Here is a 6,804-nt window from a genome sequence, read left to right on the forward strand (position 1 = left end):
GATCGGATCTTCGCGACAGCGTCCAGCTCTGCGGCGGTCGTGTCTGCGTTACTTACCAGTGGGTTTCCGTCGGAATCGACGGTTTCCCCGATGAAGATGTGTATGCCGCCAATTGGGACGATGGAGAGCTTGACGGGGTTTGTCCTAGCCGGAATCCAACACTCATCCGGAGGGACGATCGGTAGATTTCCGGCGTAGAGGACGCGCCCCACAGCGCTGGTGTCGTCGTAGCTTCCCATGGCGGAACCCTCCCGGTTCCAGCCTCCAGACGCCACAGGCCCCACGGTGGGCGCCAACTGTCGTTGCCTAATCGACGGTACCTCGGAGGAGGGATCCTCACGAGGGGGAGAAGAAGTAGGGGCCATAGGGCGGAGTGCACACGGGACGGTGGTACGCGATTTACCCAGCTTCGGAACACCTGCACGATGACAGGGCCTACTGCTGCTTGTCTGGAATTATCTGGGCGCTTTCGCGTTGTTACAATGAGTTGTGGTTGTGCCTCTAGGGCTCCCGGGATCCGGCTTATATAGGCGCATGGATCTAGGGTTTACATGGAGAGTCCTAGCCGGAATACAAGTTACCTAACTACGGTACAGTATCTTGCCGTGTACGTCAAGGATCCGCCTTCCTTCTAGGCCGTGCGGGATCCGGATACTTTATGGGCCTCCACGGATCCGGCCTCCTTCGTAGGTCGGTTAAGATCCGGCTCCTCGTTCCTGGGCTGGACTTCATCCTTCACGATCAACAGCAACTGGGCCGCCCGATGGGCCACATGCCTCACCACCAACTATGGGCCACCCGGGCTTGCCGGATCTAGGCCATGTCGTTGATATACCCATAAAGTATACCCACAACAGGTACTCAACATGTCCTTTATGGAATAGCAAAACATAAATGCTAGGAAACCTTCAAAGTTTAGAGGGTGACTAGATACAAGTAATTTGAGAGCAAGCAATAGCACAATCATGAATCAATCAATAATAATTTTGGGACTATGCACATTGCACTAAGAATAACAACTATGCTCTCTTAATCGGTGCATAAAGTAGAAGGTGAACGCTCAACATAAAAGTAAAAGAGAGACTCTTTGCAGAGTAAGCAAGATAAACAAGTTTTCTAAACCTTCCAAAAAGTATGGTACTTATTAGCTTGGAGCTCTCATTGCCTCTATCATAAGCATCTTGAATGGTTAAAGTTAATGTGAGTCAAAAATGATCTATATGCTTGCAAATCACAAGTTGAAATTCTCATGCCCCTTGAATGCGAGTACCTAAACCTCATGCTAGGTCCCAAATAAGTTCTTGTTATTGTAAGTATACATGTATCATTGAGAACCGCTAACGGGGTACCTCTTGCCCGATGATATGGAGGTACTCTTGTGGAGCAATCCCATGCCAAAATGACAAGACAAACTGACAGTGACCACCTCAACTATTTTTTATTTACTATGGGTATAGCTTTTTATTGCATATGCGTCATAGAATGCTCACTATGGCTTAGCTGTAAATTTCCACCATGAATGATGCATGGCTTAGATTAGCGGCCCAGGCGTTTCCCTATCTCATATACAAACTCCATGGACTTAATTGTAAGTTTCATTTTTATTTTGCACCGCTTCCATAGACAAGAGAACATGACATCAACTAAATATAAGTGCAATGTAAAAAGTGTTCCCCATGAAAGCATGGTTCTACTAACTCCCAACTCACAATTTGCAAACACATAAACTTCATAAGATAGGCACAATGATCAAATTTATTAAGTACAAGAAAGTAAATTTGCCATCAAGTTTGTGAGAGCTTTACTGACTAATTTTATCATGCCAAGATTTAATTTGGAAGATAAAAACATGATGAATTACTTGGAATAGCAATAATGCTACTAGATAGATATGGTGGACACAATTGGCAAACTTTGTTTCATGGTGGGTGGATGCACGAGTAGAGATATTACTCAGCACAGGCGAAGGCTAGCAAAAGACTCGGAGCGACCAACTAAGAGAGAAATAATGGCCATAATCATGCATAGAGGCAAAACATTATCAATCAAAGCATAAAGTTATATTACAAGTCAGAAACTAAATGATCATAGAGGCTTTAGTTGGCGGTTTATAGTCATAACATGGTGTAAGCATGCGTCAAGTCAACCCAATAAAGCATCAAAGGAGAATACCACAATACTATGCTTTTTATGATAGAAACAACACATGATTCTTTCAATGACACATTATGCACTCTTAGACATTTTAAACAAGTCATGCTACACCAATAAATACTAAGCATATGACAAGAATAAAATCCAACATGACATGCCAAAGTCTATGCCACAATCTAGACAAGCTTCCTTTTGCATCACTATAGTCATAAAATATTTTACTCGTATCCAACACCAATCAACTTATTTGAAATAACTCTCAGAGATGAAAAACATTATGGAGCAGGGAGCTAATCATACATAAATAAAGAATACTAACATGCTCTAAAAAAATCAAGTGAAAGAACAAGAGCTAAACGCAGTACCGGAAAACTAGAACACTCACAGAACAATAACAGCGAAACCAGAGTGTTCTATGCAATTAAAACGGAGCGTGTATCTCTCCCATACAAGAATGCTAGGATCCAACCATTTGCTACAGCAAACAAAACAAAACAAAACTAAAAAACAAAAATAAAGACGCTCCAAGAACAACACATAGCATATGAAGCAATAAAAATATAGCGCATAGAGAGATGACATGTTGCTTTGTTGATGAAGAGGGGATGCCTTGGGCATCCCCAAGCTTTGTCTCTTGTACCTATTGAATATTTCTTGGGGTGCAGGGGCATCCCCAAGTTTGAGCTTTTGTCCATTCTTCATCTCATCACATCATTCTTCTCTCCCTACACTTGAAAACTTTCTTCATACAAAACTTCACGCAATTCTCTATTAGTAGCTTAAGTACAATCAAAGTAAACAAATCCACTTGTGTTCAATACTAACATATATCAAAAATCTAAAGAATTAGCTACTGTAGCAACATTTCAAAAATCTCTTTGATCAAAATAACAAAAACAAAAGAGATTTAAGAGGCAAATGCAAATAGTGCAGAAATCTGTCAAAACAGAACAACAGGTAAAAATTGATTTTCCCGAAAATCCTCTGTTGCTTATCTCGAAAAGTGGTAAACTAACGAAAGTTAACCTGGGGCATATGCACAAAAATTGGAAGCTCAAAATTCTGCTCTGGCTATTTATACGATTTTTTTATGGAGACAGCACAGAATCTGTTTTCAGGATAACAACTTCCTCAAATCTTACTTTCTTCCTATTAGAGGCTATTCTTGGCACAAAAACGAAATAAAAATGATAAGGAGAGGTTATTACAGAGGTAATAACTTCCAAAACTCAACATAAAATAAAAATTACAAAAATAAAACAATGGGTTGTCTCCCATAAGCGCTTTTCTTTAATGCCTTTCAGCTAGATGCAATAGTTTGAGAAGATGCTCACATATATAAGAAATATGAATTGAAGTAAATGGGAGCATCAAGAAGCAAATATAAAACAAATTTTAGTCAAACCTACTTCCTATGCATAGCAATCTTGTACACAAATAGATTCACAAAGAACAAAGTGACAAGCATAGGAAGATAAAACAAGAGCAACTTCAAAACTTGCAGCATATAGAGAGGTGTTTTAGTAACATGAAAACTTCTACAACCATATTTTCCTCTCTCATAATAACTTTCAGTAGCATCATGAATAAACTCAACAATATAACTATCACATAAAACATTCTTATCATGAGCCACATGCATAAAATAATTATTACTTCCCACATAAGCATAGTCATTCTTAATAATTGTAGTGGGAGAAAATTCAATAAAATAGCTATCATTATTATTCTCATCACGATAATCATCAAATATAGGAGGCATATTGTAATCATAATTAATTTTCTCCTCAATAGTAGGTGGACTGAAAATAACATAATCATCATTGTAATCATCATATATTGGAGGCATAGTATAATCATAGAAAATTTCCTCCTCAAAAGTTAGGGAACTAAAAAGATCATTTTCATAAAAACTAACTTTCCCAAGCTTAGAGTTTTCCATAGCATTAGCAATAATGGTGTTCAAAGAATTCATACTAATAACATTGCTACTAGCATGCAAGTAAAGTTCTATAGGTTTTTTTAATTTTCTCTTCAAACACCTCATGTCCTAACTCAAGATAAATACTATAGAGCTCTCTAATTTTTGTTTTTGTTTTCCATTAAGCCTAACTAGTGAAAATAAAAACAAGAAACAAAAAGATATAACTGCACAATCTAAAGGAAATAACTAGCCAAAGGATGTGAGTACTTTTTACCTTACCTCCCCGGCAACGGCGCCAGAAAAGAGCTTGATGTCTACACACGCTTCTATTTTTGTAGACAGTGTTGGGCCTCCAAGTGCAGAGGTTTGTAGAACAGCAACAAGTTTTCAGTGGATCACCCAAGGTTTATCGAACTCAGGGAGGTAGAGGTCAAAGATATCCCTCTCAAGCAACCCTGCAATTACGACACAAGAAGTCTCTTGTGTTCCCAACACACCCAATACACTTGTCAGATGTATATGTGCACTATTTCAGCGAAGAGATAGTAAAATGCAAGTGATATGGATGAATATGAGTGGTAACAACAATGTGAAATAAATATGGCAGCAAGTAAACATGCAGTAAAACGGTAAATAAACGGTGATTCGATGTTTGGAAACAAGGCCTAGGGATCATACTTTCACTAGTGGTCACTCTCAAAAATGATATCATAAAGGAATATAAATATAAGCACTTCACTATGCTACTCTGAACTACTCTCTGGTTGGATAACGAACACTAATTCACCGCGTAGGTCTGTAAGAGCTAACCTTAAAGATGTATTCCCAAGTACTAATGAACACCCCACGCTGCACTTTGAGCATTCATAGGAGGTACTAACACACCAAAATTTCATAGAGACATCCAACACAAATAATTATTCAGTGAACAAGTATTTTGTGAAATATAGCCTAAGAGACCCACACGGTGCACACACCCACACCTTTACATACGTGGGACAAGGAGTCTCCGGAGATCGCATAAGTAAAGTTCACTTGAATATCATAACGACATCTAGATTACAAAGCTCATGGTCACATAAAGATCACACCATGGGAGAGAGAGATAGACCACATAGCTACCAGTAGAGCCCTCAGCCCCGGGGGAGAACTACTCACTCCTCATCGTGGGAGTCAGCAACGGTGATGGAGATGGGGGTGGAGTCGATGGAGATGGCTCCGGGGGCAATTCCCCGTCCCGGCAGGGTGCCGAAACAGAGACTTCTGTCCCCCTAATCTTATCTGCAACGGTGGCAGAGCTATGGAACTTTTCGCGTGCGGAGGCTTGTGTATTTAGGGTTTTTGCGTCGGGAGCTTTATATAGGCGGAAGGGCGAGGTCGGTGGAGGCCTGGTGGCCCCAGACCTATCCTAGGTGCGGGCCAGGTCCAGGCCGCGCCTAGGGGTGGTTTGGGCGCCCTGCTGCGCCTCTTCGACCGCCCTTCAGACTTCGTCTTCGTTGCAGTAAAATAGGCACTTCGGCTTTTGTTTCATCTAATTCCGAGAATATTTTCTGTACAACTATTATGAAACCAAAAATAGCAGAAAACATGGAATTGGCACTGTGGCATTTTATCAATAGGTTAGTGCCGGAAAAAGTATAAAAGTGCAACGAAGTGCAACGAAGTGTAAATAAAACATAGTGAAATTAGTGTAAAACAAGCATGGAGCATAAAAAAATTATAGATACGTTTGCGACATATCACATATCATCATCCTCCTCTTCTTATTCATTGTCTTGCATCATAACCCCTCTTTCTCCATGCTTGGTCCAGCAATTATAGCTGGGCATGAAACCTTTCCGAAGCAAGTGGGAGTGAAGGACTTGCCATGAAGAGTATTGCTTTGAGTTCCGACAGTCAACACATGGACAACACATAAAACTATCCGCCTGTAAGTTTTCCTCAGCCACACGAAAAAAATATTTCAGGCTCGCGGTGAACTCGTTAAGGCATCGGTCAATGTACATCCATTACCGCCGGTTCATCTGCATCATATTATTAAGTTTATCAAAAAAAACATTAAAGAACATCATAAATAGTAAAATGACCACTGTACAAATGAAAAGGTAAAGTTGCTAATTAACCTCGACCGAGGAGGAAAGAAAGATGAGAAAGCTTAAGTGTCGCTCGGGCACCTCATATCATTTTTGTTTTGTGTGAAATCAAGTGGCATCATTCTCTAAGGCATTTCATCGAGCACATCTTGTGCATAGGAAACAAACAAACAAGCACACAATCCTCACGCCTTCCACCAAGAAAAAACAGAGGAGAGGGCTAGGTGAGCTGAATAATTATAGGCAAAGGGAGGATTTAGCACCGGTTCGTGCCACGACTCGGGCACGAATCGGTGATAAAGGTTTCGCACCTGTCACGCGGCCGACACCAACCTTTTAGCACCGGTTCGTGGCAAGAACCAGTGCTAAAGGTCCCGTACGAACCGGTGCTAAAGCCCTGCGGGTCCCATGCGACATCCTAGCCGCACGAACCGGTGCTAATGTATCCTTTAGTCTTGGTTCGTAGCACAACCGGTGCTAATGCTCTTTAGAGCTAAAAATATAAGATCTGTTTTTCTGCTATTGTGTATTTGTAAGAGTCTACGTTACTGTGTTTCACAAAAAAAAAAATCGCGCTCTCTGATTGCACGGTACACACAGGACGGCATGTCGCCACTATGTCTAAGAGTCCAT

The sequence above is a fragment of the Lolium perenne genome, chromosome 3 (genome assembly GCF_019359855.2).
Source record: "Lolium perenne isolate Kyuss_39 chromosome 3, Kyuss_2.0, whole genome shotgun sequence".
Classification (NCBI taxonomy): Eukaryota; Viridiplantae; Streptophyta; class Magnoliopsida; order Poales; family Poaceae; genus Lolium; species Lolium perenne.